The sequence below is a fragment of the Anser brachyrhynchus genome (assembly GCF_964034855.1).
Source record: "Anser brachyrhynchus genome assembly, chromosome: 2".
In the NCBI taxonomy this organism is placed as follows: Eukaryota; Metazoa; Chordata; class Aves; order Anseriformes; family Anatidae; genus Anser; species Anser brachyrhynchus.
Window position 1 is genome coordinate 110,319,746 of NC_137695.1, and position 16,511 is coordinate 110,336,256.

The 16,511-nt window shown below is 41.1% G+C and overlaps 1 long non-coding RNA gene across 2 annotated transcripts; it reads left to right on the forward strand.

The window, feature by feature from the left end:
- Positions 1-912: 912 nt before the first annotated feature.
- On the forward strand, positions 913-6,603 carry LOC308190167. Of its 2 annotated transcripts, none has more exons than XR_013946964.1 (4): positions 913-988; positions 1,086-3,386; positions 3,666-3,805; positions 4,663-6,603. It is a non-coding gene; the product is annotated as an uncharacterized lncRNA (long non-coding RNA). The 2 variants fall into 2 exon arrangements; XR_013946965.1 differs by having other exon boundaries at positions 921-999.
- Positions 6,604-16,511: the final 9,908 nt, after the last annotated feature.

Below are 16,511 nucleotides of genomic sequence, written 5' to 3' on the forward strand. Positions count from 1 at the left end.
AGCAGGGCGGTCTGGCTGAGCTTGGGTGTCTGGCCAGACCTTTTTAGTTGCTTTGTTCCCTTTACCAGACAATCTGTGTTTGGCTTTGCTGATAAGTGAATGATGTCTGTCACCATCATCCTTGTTGAACAGCAGCAAGGTTTTCCACCACTTCAAGCAGCTGTAGAAATATGGCATTAAAATAAGAGAGAAAACTATGAACATTAAAAGTATAAATTGATAGTGATAGCCTTTATTATCCTGTGAGACATTAATGGCATTTTTTAAAACAGTTTCTTCAGCTGACGGATCATATGACGTAAAGCAGTTATGAGCTAGGTAACATTCATTGCACAAATAAAAATCTAAAGGAAATGGTTTGTTTACTGTTTTCGGCATCTTTGCAGAACATAGCAATATTCTCAGTAGAGCTGAAAAGATGTAGTACTAAAACCAGTGTCAGGGAGAAAACAAGTTCACTGTCCTGAATATGTAAGTTGTTCGACCAGGAAAAACAGTCAAACTAATTTCTAATTTGTAAGCATCTGTGCAAGGGTTGTGGCTGCCAAGAAAAAAGTATACTCAAAGTGCTTGCACTTCTGAGGAGCACTAACAAGGAGAATGCCATGTACCTATGAAAACAGAGCTCCTAACATCCCACTTCAACGTGTAGTAAACAAGATTTAAAAAACAAAGCCAGGAAGAGGTATGAACTGCAGATGTACTGTTGTGAATATTAAGAAGGGTATTATTCAGTAGCAGTTTAAACTTCCCTACACCGAACTGACCTACGAGTACTCCTGTGTCAGCCAAGGAACAATGGCTTCCAGGAGGAGCTGTAACCAGCAGCAGGTGGGAAGTGCTTGAGCCTGCTCCGTGAGAGCAAGTTGCCTTTGAGAGGCCCCTTTCCCCACCTGGGCTGGCAGCAGGCAGTACTCATTATCCCATTTGCAGCCATCAGATAGAGCTCGCTCTGGCTGTATTTTTCTCTTCGCCTATCCTCTCTCGAGTATCTATCAGGTTTAACTTGTCTGAGTGCTATTTTGTTTGATAACATTCATGACGGATCAGTGCCTATTATTATTAGTGTTCATTCTTCATCACAGGATGGCTGAGGTGGGAAGGGCCCTCTGGAGATCACCTGCTCCAACCTCCTGCTCCAGCAGGGCCACTCAGAGCAGGGTGCCCAGCACCACGTCCAGGCAACTCTTGAAGATCTCCAAGGAGGAGACTCCAGCAAACAGTGCTCAATCACCTGCACAGCACAGAAGTGCTGCATGATGTTCAGAGGAAGCCTCTTGTGTTGCAGCTTGTGCCCACTGCCCCTTGTCCTGGCACTGGGCACCACGCCGGGCAGTAAACATTGACCCCAGATATGAGCGGAATAATCTCCAGTGATGCTAACAGTGGCGATGTGTTTTGCAGCGGCCAAACTGAGAGAGGCTCTTAAAGAAAACAGCTTTGAAGGTGCACAGAGGGAAGGACAGATCGAGGGTTCGTTTGGCGAGGGGGGAAAACAGGCTTCTGTAATTAGTTTTAATGAAATATAATAAACGTGGAACAATATCTCCCTAGCTTCTGGAATTGAACAAATAATTAAATCTAAAATAAACCACAGCTGAAACTCTGACTTAAATGCAAAGGTTGTGGAGGTTGAGCTATGTCAGACTGTGCAGCTGTCTTAGTGGCCAAGGAAATGGTCATTAAATGAGCTAATACTTGCAGAAAGGGCAAGGGAATCAAATGTCATATTTCCTTTCAAAATATCCTAGGAATAATATGTTGGTGAATCTGATACTTGTACCGAGTAAATAAGGAGAAATGTTAATTAAGAATAAAACAACTAAACAACATGATATCTTGGGGGATAGCAGTAGGATTTCCAAGGTAGAAAATTATGACTGTTTAACCTCTTTTAATTCTTTGGACTACTCAGCAAGATAATGAAGAACAGAGAATTTACCTTTCAAAAATCCTAGGACAAGTGCTTTCATAAGAGGTTATTAAAGTCACTAACTATGCATAAGGTGAGATGTAAAATTTTCCTGCTGGCTCAATTACTTCTACTGAGTTGTTGAAGTTTAAGGGAGCTTGTTTGAAAAACCTGAAGTGATAGTTATGCAGTCAACATTAACCAGAAAAGAAGCAACTGGTATCAGCAAAAGGTGCTTTCTCCCTTCCACCAATATAATTGCTTCACATTCCTGTTACACCTGGTCTGTACTTGCAATTATAATGCTTTCAATTATCAGACTATATGTACAGCTGTTTTTGCCTTAGCTAGACATTACCTTGTCTGAACTGAATTTCTCCATGCTGGTAATGTACCTGAACTAAAATTGTTTTCAAAAAATTCATCTATAAGATAGATATATATATATATATATACATATATATATATTTCTGAGAGAAAGAAATGAGGAAAAAAATACTGTCTCTCTCTACTTTAATTTTTATCATTTTTTTTTTCTCCTGCAAAGTCTTGGAGGACCTATGCACTGACATCACCAAGTAGAATTTGTTTTACTGGGCATTCTTGTTCATCCACTGTTCAGTTTTGGACAAATTACAGATCTCTTAGGGAAAAGATGTGAATACTACCCATGGAAGAGACCAGACTGCCTTTCTTGTGTTCTTATAATCTGGCTCTTCATAGCCCTCAGGATCCCTCTTATCTCCTGCCATGGAGTGAAAGCGTAGATACTTTGGGACAATTAACCTAAATAAACTTCTGAGATTGAAATGCTGCTGTGACAATTCTAATTTTTTAATTAATTACATATATATATATATATTTTTTTTTCTGGAGCACTGTAAATGTATTAAATAAACCCAATATTAATACAAAATCTTGAGATGTACTCTCTTCCTTTTATGATGATTTGTCTACTTTTTTTTTTCTTTTTTTTTTTCTTACTATTATTTTCTTCTAGCTGATCAAATTCTGAACCAGTTCCAACAACTATTGATTCTTTTTTTGACATGCAATTTTTGGTAGTCTTCCTACCCACACAACAGAAACAAAGCTCAAGCCAAACTTGAACTCCCACTTAAAATGTTTTTTTGCTCTATTGGACATTAGTTTGGCATGCTTGGCACATAAGTTAAGGGTGAATCTCTTTTGATTTTAAGGAAGTTTCTTTCACACATTCTTGGAGAAACTAATTAAACTAATAAACCTTCTGTACTGTGAATTTTTAAAGAATCATTAAGTGGAAATTTGTTACTGTGGATAATGAGACAGGTGAAGAAAAAAAAGGAAAAAGGCAAGAAGCCACACACAGCCATACAACCAAACAACCCAAAACAATTTGACCTGAGCTCAAAGTGAGAAGAAGTAAAATGTTTGTCTCGTAACAGCTGATGAAGTTACAGAGAGAAATACAAAAAAGCAAAGTGGTAGTAAGGTAAAATATTTTTTTGCATCCTATTATAAAGGTTAACATAATTTTCTGGATAGGAGATAATCTTCATTAAAAAAAAAAAGGGGGGAAAAAAAGCCAAAAAACACTTTAGTGGTGAAGTAATCTATAGGCAATGAATCAATCTGTTACAAGTCCAGAGATTTTGTGTGGGTTTGTCGTTGTTGTGGGGTAGTGCCTTCATAGATGCTGTCACTCAAATTTAAAAGTAACTCTGACAAATTAGGAGGGATTCTTTTATTTTTTCCCGTTTGCATTTTACAGGTTTTCATGATAGTTGTTTTCAAGCCATCATTAATATGGAAATGCAGGACTAAAGGAAAATAAAATTTCTGTGGGAGCAATTTCAGTGGAAAACTGACACAGATTACGGGCGGCGCGTGAGCCCCACATGGAGCCCTGAGGTCAGTGGGACCGCAGTGACAATGGCAATGGCCCTGGCATTTGTCACAGCACCTGGCGGTGGGACGGTGTGCTTGCTTTGGTAGGCAGATGTGAGTCAGGGCCCCTTCGTGCCACCCCAGAAAGCTGCGGTCTTGGCTGCGCAGGGAAATGGGGTCTGTGTCCCCCCACCAGGAGGAAGAAGGAAAAGCACCGGAGGAGGTTTTGCCCTGCTGGCAGCCTCTAATCAGGGGCGAGCCATTAATGAGTCAGCCTGGGGGCAGGCAGGTTGGCTCTGTGCCTTTGTCCAGCTTTCCATAAAAGCCTTTTCCATTTCCAGCGCTCACCTGAGGAGTTAATTAGGGAGACAACCATGTTTCTGCGGTCTGTAGCACTTAACGATCCCCAAAATGCAAATAAAGGGAGAGCTGCAGCTGTTTAAAATATTTCTGCTGCTACATTATTAAGTACAAGGGGACAAACATAAGGGCAGGAAGCCTCTGATTAAGAGCAGGTTTGTATGGGGTGCATGACTCAAACATCAGTGTTGTTTGAACTCGGCTCTGGCTCAGACTTACTCCTGCCCATGAGGCCGAGCTTGTGCCTGAATGTTTCATACATCTGCGTTCTTTGAATCAAACATGATGCAAAATCCCTTTGATGTACAGGTTTTAGGGCTGGTGTTTATCCTGCTGAAATAAAACCCTGTTTGTTGGGGAATACCACATGGTGCCAGGGACTCAAGAAAATATGGATGAGTAAGAGATAGTCAGGGACGAAAGGCAAACGGGGCTAACTTACTGCCTCTCCCATATTTGCTGTGTGTGATGTGGAACAAAGAATCAGACCACAAAAAAATATGTTCTTTTTTTGAACACAGGACTTCTTCAAGCATCTTCACAGTTCCCACTTTGAGACAATGTCAGTGACACAGCTGGTGCCCTGGGAAAGAGATGTGGTGGTCCTATTCAAAATAGAGAAATGGAACCTGAAAGAGATCAAGTGTTACGGAAGCTTGCCTTGGGCAACTCTGTTTTATGACTCATGTTTGGATGCCTGTGTGCTGTCAGACTACAAATATTGCAAATCCCATGCTTTCCATCACCTTGGTCTTTCTGCCCACATAAAATATATACCACTTTGCTAACAAATAATACCAAATTCAGTCAGCCACAGGCAAGAAAGGTGAGATAGGAAGATTTTACTCTTAGCTAATCCATCCAAGTATATATGTAGCTTTGGAGAAAAGGATGCCATGTTTCATCTTTCTAGGGCTATTCTGTGCTATAACATATCATCAAAATACTATTTCCTCTGACACTCCAGGCAAGCCTGGGAGAGTTTATCCTTAAAAGACTCAGCTCCTAAAAGACACCAGCAAAAGTTGAAGCTAGTTGAGGAATCAGCTGTTAGGGAACAACAGCTCCTCACCTGGAGTCATGTGGCTGATCTGTGCTTTGGCACTATTAATACTCATTTATCTTGGAAGAAAAGCAATGCCTGCTGCTGGGAATTATACAGACAGCCTTTGTGCCTTTTAAAGGTTTTAATATGATACCATGGTTAGTGTCTCTATGTTTCTTTTTTTGTCATATATAACAGTGAGCTTCATTTTGCTCATAACACCAAGAGCTGATATGGGTGGTGCATGCTGTTGTCATTACGTACAGGCTTCATGTTGTTCTGGGTTTCAGGTATGTCAATATGGTGGATTTCAACTACTGTCCAGGAACGTGGAAACTACCTGTCTTTATAACTAAATGCTATCTAGTAGACAGCTTTCTGATGAAACTTGGATTTGCATTATGAAAAGGCTGACAGCCTCTTTTCTGCACAGCTTTCCATGCTGTTTCTCTGAGTGGTGTAAAGTGTTTGCTGGAATAAGAAACGAACATGTTTTGATAGTATCAAAGTCAATGTTAATGTTGTAGGAGCCTTTATTAAGAACAGCAGTCGCACAAGGCATGCACACGCTGCTTAGGGCTCCTTCTGGGATGCAGTTCTGGAGCCACTTATATGACAGCTGGAAGCAGGCATAGCTTGGCCATGCAGTGACAGCTGGTTTCTTACCTGTCCCTGCCCTTATTTGTACACTATGCAGTGTCCCATGGCAGCACAGCATGCCATAGAAATGCTGGCTTGTACCTGAGCACATTGCAGTAGTGCTGATGAGGTTCTCCAAGCAGAGCTTGCTGCGACATGGCTGCAGCAGGGCTGCTTGGACTGCTGCTGTCTTTGGCCTTTCCATCCACCCCAAGTGCCACTGTTTTAGTCCTCCTTTTATAAATATTTAGCTGTGAATCAGAAAATGTTACAGCAAATAACTGAAGTTACTGTTGCTGAGGTGTGAATAACAAATTCCTAACAGCAACATCTCAGTGCAAAAGTCAGAGCAAGTCATACTGAGGCCATTAGAAGGACACAATATGCCAGTATGAAATGTCACCCTATAGTATCAAGTAAATCACAAAATTATAGAATCATAAAAAGTGTGAAGAAAAAGGACCAGAGTAGTCTTGCGTTATTCTTTGGGTGTTGTTTCCTCCTTATGCTGCTCTCATTCAAATTACTTTCACGTGCTCCTTAACAGTTATTTTCTTGGTGGTAAGTCTAAAATTTTAATTCCAAGAAATAAAAGAAAGAAAAATACATTCCTTGGTAAACTGGCGTAAAGAAATGGAGAAAAAGCTCTTCTGGAGATTTGTTACACTTCTGGGCTGTTACTTCGAAACCAGTCCAAACTTTGGTTCTGTTCCAAAGTCCACTGCAATCCATAGCAAGGCAGGGCCTGAGCTTTGATGAGGTTGAGAGCAGTTTGATGATTCACCTGGAATTAATTTGATGGTTTTAGACAAGTTTTCAGGTGACAAGTGTTCAGACTGCAGTGGGAGATCATATCCTGCACTGCTTGACCGAACCTATTGTCCCATCACATGGGCAGTGCAGATACTCCACGGGGAGGCTTTCTGGTGGGGAACACTTGAACTCCTTTCTGGGACTTCTCAATGAGATTTGGGCTGGGGTCACTACCTCTTCTTGAAATGCTGTAGAAATCACGGAAGAGAAGGAACATATCTTGTGCCATATGGTGCCATGACTCTCATATCTGACATGCTATGATATCTGACATGATATGTCAGATATGACATCTGACATGATATGTCAGATCTCACATCTGATATATCTGACTCTAGTTCCTTGTTACCTATCCAACCAACTTTCATCTGAGGCTGTCCACTTGCAGTGGCAAAGACCTCTGAGGACCTAAGGAGCTGAATGGAGGCAGTTCCTACCTGTTCAGAAAACACTCCAGTGGGTGCTTCAAGGGGAAGGCATAAGGCACAGGAGACTTCTCTACATCACACAGGACTTTTGCTATGCCTGGAAGCATCCCCTTGTTTTAATGCTGTTTCAGTAGGACCAGTAATCTCCATGGATTTTGGTTTATATTTTGGAAGAATGATGGCTGTGATCTCACTTGTTCATGCTTTTGCTCTGCTAATTTAGCTCTGAGTTCAAATGCACTATACGGATGCAGTGAATTTTTGTAATTGCTTTGTGAGGATGAGGGTCATCCTCTTTGCCGAGAAGAATGATGTGGTGGGAAATAGGAATTTAACTCATGAGCATCTCAGCACTGCTGATGTCAAAGCAAGGCTGGGGCCAGTCAAAAATTGATAGCTGCTCCAGCCTTGTCTCCAGCATGTCCACAAGGAAACATCACCAGCGACCTCTAGACAGGGTGGGGGGATAACGGTCACCATAAAATATTATTGCACAAACTGATAAAAACTGTCTGGTTTTGGCTGAACCTGAAATGCATGTCCTTGCTGCATCTGTTCCCCTTCCCTCAGTGGCAGACTGTCCTGCAGTCAAGCCAACAAAGCTACTAGGGTTGCTTGGTCATATTAAGCATATGACCAGCCTTATCTGGGTGACAGGATTTTGAGTTATTGCAGTCCCTTACCTTTCCTACCTTTTCCTAAGATGAACCATTGTACAAGAAATTTATCTGTGAACCTGAAAGCCAGGGAGACTGAGAGTGTGAAGAAAGTTCCTATCTGACCACACTTGCATAATCTGAGATGGCAACTGGGAAAAAATCCTCACTGGCCAGCTTCTGACCTTACTATGGGGAACAATTGGGTTGCTGAAGATTAAGAGTGAAAGCAGCTAATAAAGGAAAAGAACCATTATACAATTCCATTACCCCTTCCATCAAAATGCATCTTACAGGCATTAATGAATCAGGCTATAACATTTTATAGGCAGACAAACATTTCAGAAAGGCTAAATGGGGAATTTTTGAAGGGTCAGTCTTGGAGCATTTGGAGAGGCCAGTCTGGGCACTTACGTAAGACAAGAGGATGATGAATATGTGAGCCCTGAGAGCCCACGCTGAGTCCTATGCTTGTGTCAGGCTGTGACTTCAATGACCTTTGCCTAAGTGGTATTTCCAAACATTTTCTGTACATCTGTCCTGCTGTAAGGGATGGAAATCAATGGCTTTTCTCTTGTGGAGAAGGTAGCATGAGTGTGTCACAGCTGAGATCTAACTGTTACTCAAGATATGTATTTTCCATTTGCTTTTGTAATTTTGGCACAATCTCTTGCCAGCTGATTCTTCCAGGAGTTTTAAGAAACAAAATTTCTGGATACAAGTGAGCAGAAGAAACTGTGCAGCTCCAAAGGATGCATAAGCAGAAGTTGCATTTGTGATCATAATTTCTGCTGAATCTGGTTGCAGGCAGGGAAAGCATACAAAACTGTGCCGCGGACAACTCTCTGAAATGCTTGCCACCAATTTTGTCCCCACTGGAGCAGGTGTGATGGACTTGCATCACCAATTGCCTGTGCTGGTTTTTGGGGAGGAGGATTGTGTGTGGGGAACGTGAGGGCAATCAAGCCATCCAGCCCCTGCTCGCACACAGGGAGTGTCATGGCTCTTCTCTGGCTTGAAGAGCTCTCACTTGGCTTGTAGGCTGAATGCCTCAAGAGTATTTATTTCTTCTACAGGGAAGGAAGGGAGACACTTTTGCAGCCATGAGCATGGCAGGGTTATGTGTGGCCACCATCTATGATGCTAGCGCTGAGGCTGCCTCTCACAACATGCTGCCCAGAGGATTTGTCTGCTTGGCAGCTGGCTGGTTTGATCCTATTAACACGTGCACCTCAAGGGCATTTATTTCATGAAATACCCGTGAGTTTCTAGAAGAACTGGCCAAAAAAGGGAGCTACAGATTTCTTAGAGGAAAAAGAAATCATGACTCCTGCACCACACAGTGTAAGCACAGTTAACTTATGTTTTGGGTACAGCATTGGTATGTCCTCATAATATGAATTCTGTGGATCTCTGCTGTGGAACTCCATATAATGTCTCCTGGCATCCTTCCCAGACATCTCCGTAGTGCCCATGACACTCTGCAGACACTTGTGTCAGCTGGGGAGACCTCACCATTAGTGAGCAGAAGTCTGCTGGTATCCTGCAATGTAAAGTTCACTAGATCATCTCAACACATTATTTTTAAAACAGGTAAAGCAGGTGGTGCATCACTGGACCTGTTTCAGACATGCTGCTTGAACCTGGGGCTCTCATCACCAGCTTAGTGTGAGTGACCTCATAGTGAGACCTTTAAGCTAACAAACTTGTTTGTTCTCTCTCTTTTTTTCTTTCTTTCTTTGTTTATTTCTTCCCTGTCCCCCTCCCCCCTTTTCCCCCCTACTAATGATTACTTCTTGTGGTTAGAGTTTCTTCTGTGAGTTCATGATCCTTTGAACTTGAAATCACAGAGTGGCAGAGTGGTAGGAAAATATCTGGTTTACTTAATAATCTAATCTCTTACTTTCTTGTCTAATAAATCTAATACTATCATAAAAAAAAGAAGAAAAGAGAAAATAGAAAAAAGAGAAGAGAAGAGAAGAGAAGAGAAGAGAAGAGAAGAGAAGAGAAGAGAAGAGAAGAGAAGAGAAGAGAAGAGAAGAGAAGAGAAGAGAAGAGAAGAGAAGAGAAGAGAAGAGAAGAGAAGAGAAGAGAAGAGAAGAGAAGAGAAGAGAAGAGAAAACCCCAGCTCACGTTTAACAATTATAGTAATTTAAAACACACTAGAGTTTTGCATTTTATTTTAATTGCAGATGTACCAGAAGAATAAAATATTTATACTTGTGCTACCCTTCTTCCCTGTTTGGCAGCAGAGTGAATAACATAAGCTTTTCTGAGACTGTAACAAGATTAACTTTTTTCAACCTATGTTTATATACATATGATATATATTCATCAATTCCTTCTTCTTCACTGAAGATCCGTCAAAATGAAGAAAGTAGAAACAAGTACATATCTCAAGTATTTTTCAAGCTAATGCACATGTCTGCAAAGGACAGGTAGATATTCATTGCCTAGGAAAAAAGGTGCTCTGGAAAACCAAAGATTCTCTTGCTTTTTCATTAAATCCAGTCTTCCTGGGCAACACTGCCATATAATTTCTCTTCAAAATGTAAAATTTCCTTACCCTCACAATGCTGTGCAAAATCTCATTTTCTTCTTCCTAACATCCTCAGTGTCTGGAGAGATAGATATACTTAATTGCCATTCATTTTCAGCGCTGTATCTCATTACTGCTGGTAAGGGAGAAAGACCCTGAAGCTTGGAGTTTCACGAGGCTGTCTCCTTGATTGTGGAGGAACTGGCTGCGTGCAGCTGAGGGTAGTATGGAGAATCATTTAAGAGTGGCAGCAGTGCAGTGCATACTGTCATTTAATCTGTGTACAATTCAGTTCAGAATAAAGATCAGGTTAGAGAAAAAGCTCTAAAAACTTTGCATTAGCATAATAGAGCTAATACTCTTGCAGCCAAATCTCTTGGAGTAAATTCTTGTGGTGGCAGTGGCTTCATCTGAGCCTTGCTAAGTTACACTGAGTAGAGATCTGACTTCTTTTATTAGAATGGTTATTATCTTTCAGAAGACCATAAAATCCACTGAAATAACTTAGGGCGTCAGAACCACATAGGTTCTGTTCTGTTCACTGTGCTTTCATACCTGCTGGTGCAAATCTGAAATATCAGTCAACTATAAAGGGAGTAATGGGGAAAGCGAGTGAAAATCACTTTGATGTGCTTATGGTGCAAAGTGATGATCCTGCTCCTATTCAGGCAGCAGCAAAAATATTTTTACTTTTCAACAACTGTAATTACTTGCAGACTGATGACCTTTTCTCCATAGGGAAATCAGAGGAAGAATATAGAAAAGGTGAAAATCAAAAAAATTCATAACACCAAAAAACTCAAAGGAGTGTTTTTTTGAATCCTTCAGCTGTTTAGCTGAACTCCAGCACTGTCTTCTGTATCCTTTCTTTTCTGGCTGTGAGACTCTTTCTGTCTTATGCTGCCATTGGTGTTACATTAAGATGCACGTGATGGAGGAAATGCAGGCTCTGAATCTTGGATAAAGCTGCTACCAGTCTACTTGAGGGTGTCCCGTGCACATAGATGACATAAATATTCACTTTGTCTTTGATGTCACTGTTTTAGACAGTACAAGTTGTTATTATTTGGACACAGTGTCTTTCTAGTTCATTTGTGCCCATTCTCCATCGACAGCAGTTGTTTGCTTTCCTCACATGAATTATATTCTTTCATCCAAGGACCGTAGAGTCTAGGAGATCTTCAGAGACATGATAAATGGCAAGAGTCAAACACACAAGACTTCCCCGCAAGACTCCCAGACTAAATATAATTGCTTAGGCCAATTTTATCTGTCTAGAGCCTTCTTCTCCAGGTTATACCATTCCAAGGCTGCTGGACTTGTTACAGAATCACAGAATCATCTAGGTTGGAAGAGACCTCCAAGATCACTGAGTCCAACCTCTGACTTAACACTAACAAGTCCTCCACTAAACCATATCACTAAGGGCTACATCTAAACGTCTTTTAAAGACCTCCAGGGATGGCGACTCAACCACCTCCCTGGGCAGCCCATTCCAATGCCTAACAACCCTTTCGGTAAAGAAGTTCTTCCTAACATCCAACCTAAACCTCCCCTGGCGCAACTTTAGCCCATTCCCCCTCATCCTGTCACCAGGCACGTGGGAGAATAGACCAACCCCCACCTCTCTACAGCCTCCTTTAAGGTACCTATAGAGAGCAATGAGGTCGCCCCTGAGCCTCCTCTTCTCCAGGCTGAACAACCCCAGCTCCCTCAGCCGCTCTTCGTAAGACTTGTTCTCCAGACCCCTCACCAGCTTCGTTGCCCTTCTCTGGACTTGCTCGAGGACCTCCATGTCCTTCTTGTAGCGAGGGGCCCAAAACTGAACACAGTACTCGAGGTGTGGCCTCACCAGAGCTGAGTACAGGGGGACAATCACTTCCCTAGCCCTGCTGGCCACACTGCTTCTTATGCAAGCCAGGATGCTGTTGGCCTTCTTGGCCACCTGAGCACACTGCTGGCTCATATTCAGCCGACTATCAACCAGTACTCCCAGGTCCTTCTCTGCCAGGCAGCTTTCCAACCACTCATCTCCCAGCCTGTAGCTCTGCTTGGGGTTGTTGTGCCCCAGGTGCAGGACCCGGCACTTGGCCTTGTTGAACTTCATACAGTTGGCCTCAGCCCATCGGTCCAGCCTATCCAGATCCTCCTGCAGAGACTTCCTACCCTCGAGCAGATCGACACACGCACCTAACTTGGTGTCGTCTGCAAACTTACTGAGGGTGCACTCGATCCCCTCATCCAGATCATCGATAAAGATATTAAAGAGAACTGGCCCCAGCACTGAGCCCTGGGGGACTCCACTAGTGACCGGCCTCCAACTGGACTGAACTCCATTCACCACGACTCTTTGGGCCCGGCTACCCAGCCAGTTTCTAACCCAACGAAGCGTACACCAGTCCAAGCCATGAGCAGCCAGTTTCTTGAGGAGAATGCTGTGGGAAACGGTGTCAAAAGCCTTACTGAAGTCAAGGTAGACCACATCCACAGCCTTCCCCTCATCCACCAAGCGCGTCACTTGGTCATAGAAGGAGATCAGGTTTGTCAGGCAGGACCTGCCTTTCATAAACCCATGCTGACTGGGCCTGATTGCCTGATTGCCCTGCAAGTGTGGCATGATGACACTCAAGATAATCTGCTCCATGAGCTTCCCTGGCACTGAGGTCAAACTAACAGGCCTATAGTTTCCTGGGTCTACCCTCCGGCCCTTCTTGTAGATGGGCATCATGTTTGCTAGCCAACGGTCGACTGGGACCTCCCCCAATAGCCAGGACTGCTGAGAAATGATGTTGCTATATCATTTCTTGAAATAACACAGTGCTTTTAGTTTTCTGGCTTCCTTAGCTCTGGAACAGGTTGCCATCTGGTAAGTAGTCAAATGTGTATATTTACAGCAGTAATATAAATAAATCAAAAAGCATCAAGGAAGAATAAAAAGAAGGAAATATAAGTTCTTTTTCTTGCTCATAGAACATCCTTAAATATTTCCCCTAGGTATTTTTAAAAGTGCATAAATTAAATTGGGTAATGTGCAGTTAATACCTACGTTGCTAGAAATTTGTGGGCAAAACTCCTTCAGGCGTAGGGAATAAAACCTTAAAAAAATTAACCCCACTGTAATAATTTTTACTAAAATAAGGACATTTAATGTCCTAACCACTGTAAAAGCATTATTACTACACAGATGTTAAACCACTGTTGCTGCTCCCTTGACTGATCCATACAGCTGTTAGGTTTTTAAACCATATCATAGACATTTATTAATTTCAATTAGTAATTTTTATCTTTATGATTATTTGCAGCCTTCTATGCACTTGCCATGGAATGCACAACAAATGTAAGCCTATTGCTGTACATTATTCCTCAGAAGCAGTAGATGGACCCCAGAAGTCCATCTACCACAAGCTGAAAACCACAAAGTAAGACAGAAATACCATTAATAATTATGAATGAATTGACAACAAAGACATAAAAAGACAGATATCAGCAAAGTAGGAACCACCAACCTGATCTGAGTGAGTTGTCTTTAATTTGATGGCTTGTTCCTACCTGTGCTGAGTGCCAAGATTTTCAGAAGATGGTATAAAATGAATCATACGGGAATGGGGTAACTTTCCTGCAACTCTTTATTTTATGCACTGAAAATAAAAATGTTTTTCTCTATTATATTATTTGTTATTCTTTCACTGTAACGATGTGTGTATACATCACCACAATTGTCTGAGCCTTCTAAATCTTTTAGAAGGCTGCTGTGCCCGAGCCAAGTAAAATTTCATGGTAAATGAGTTTTGCAGTCCAGTCACGCATTTTAATGGGAGTGTTTCTATGTGATATATATATATATATATATACATTTATTACCTTTCACTTTAGGGAATGGTTTCATACTCTTATATTGTGAGAAAGAAAAAAAAATCTCAGTGGACACACGGTTTCAGTTTGCGATGGATGTCAGGTTATATATAAGGCATATTTTGAAATGTTGAATCTACATTAAATACTTCCCATATTTCACCTGCAGCTCAGGGACAGCAAAAGTCTGCCTGAGAAGAGATTTAACCAAGATTCTGCTCTTCCAATTTCCATTCAAATCAGAAGTTACTTTTTTTGGTTGTTTCCTATGTTTTTCCAAGTACTCAAGGTAAAACAAACGTCATAGCAAAATAAGTGTCTTGTAAAAACTCCCCTAACACGAAAACGTAGAAATTTTAATGCTTAAATCTCATCACTATATCATCCTGAGAGCAAACTATTAACTTTGGTTACCAAGGAACCAAATGCATGTGCTTTGCTGAACAGAATAATACTTCATCCTTCACTTGTAAAGTTGAAATTCAGGTGCCTATTCAACAATTTCATGATTACAGTTTAATAAGACAACCTTCAGCATCACTTTAATTGGCAGTATTAATTGTTGGAACTCATAATTTCATGATGGGTTAAAAAAAGAGAATTAACAATGTTAGTTAAAATGTGCTATGCAACCATGTAACAGCACAATGAGCATCAAAAAACAAGAGATGTGTTTCTGTGCATCATCTCTGCCTTGGAGGAGCACAGACTTGGAAATAGGCAAATATGGTCTACAGGTAAAGGAAAGTTAGACTACAGTTAGTTTCTTTAACAACTTAAATTCCAGACAAGAGGAATGTATTATATGTTTTATATTTCATCCTTTCAAGTTCTATATTCTACATAAGCTGTCACTGGGAACTAAAGCAATTTTAAATTGGAAAGGGGCCTGACAAAATGCTTGGATTCATGAATGTCTGATGCGTGTTTTGTTATGTTTGTTAAATAAAAATTTCCATGGGAGCATACAACCTGTTAGAACAGGCAAGAGGAAACTCCTTTTTCTAGAGGTATTTTGGCATTAAAATTGATCCTGAAAGCACTAAAAAAGACTAAAGTGAAAGCTGGTCAGGAATTTTCCCTAGAAAATGCTGATTTGGCCAAAAAGTATATTTTGAGGAAGTCTATCTGTTTTGACAAATTCAGTGATAATTCTGGTTGGTTTTGTCCTGAGCCTGTCCAGGGTTCTCATTGCAATGGCTCTCAGATTGCTTTATCAGCATGATGGTCTCAGCTCTGCCTACTCTAGAATTTCTTGGGTTTTGGAGTGCCTCTGAAATACAGACTCAGCTGCTCATCGATATTTGGCCCTGTACTGGAGAACCTTGAGAGTAGTTGAATATCTAATGCTACAGCATTTTATAACTCAAAGTTATGTACACACCTGCATCTTCTCTGGAATGCTTCTAGTCCCAATAAACAACTGAGAAGAAGTCTGTGAAGAAGCCACAAAGAAAATAAATTTGCAACCACCAGACTGCAAAAGATTTACCCTGTTTTCAGGTAGTAAGGCCATAATTTAGCAGAGAACAGAATTTTGTCCTTGGCTTCATTCAGTCCATAGTGAACCAGAAGCCAAATCAAGGAGGAGTAAACAGAGGTTTTAGAATAAATAGGTCTCAACTATAATTCAAAATACAATCCCCCCCCCCCACCCCCCCACCCCCCCCCCCCCCCCATTAAGACATCCCTCAAAACAATTGGGAGTGATTGTGAGGGAATGATGGTATGGACTCCTCTGGTTCCTCTTGGCTCTTTAAGCTTTGCTTCTCAGTTCCCATCCAAGTTACCCAAAATCTCACATAGAAATCTTTACACTGGAAAGATTTTGAACATTTTATTTAAAAACCCTAAATACTAGTGGCATACATTGAAAAAAAAAAAAGAAAAATATATCAAAAGCTGAGAAATCAGAGAACAAGATAACAGCTTGAGAGAGGTGCTGGTTTGTTATGCTGCCACATAACAGATCAATCCATGCCTTGAAGTGAACACCCATGTGTACATCTTTTTCAGCTGAGGTGTCTGCAAAACTTATTTTCTGCCACATTCTACTATCACAAATCCCAATTCTCTCTCTAGATGTTTGTGACTATATTAAAAATATTTTTCAGCTTATAATTTTAATTGCCTGCAGAGCTAGCAGTCAATTGACAAACACACATTGTTCAACAGTTATAGAAGTAGGTTAGCTGCACTGCTAACTGGTAAAAATAGATGTCAGGACCAGACAATGAGATATCTCTATTGATGAAAAGACTTACAAAGTGTGCAGTGGTAACAGAGCATGAGACTTATAACCTTTTTTTTTTTTTTTTTTTTTTTGTGGTCTTGCTATTATTAAGTCATACACACAGTGAGCAAATAAATGGAAAGATCATATAGTCACAACTTGTTA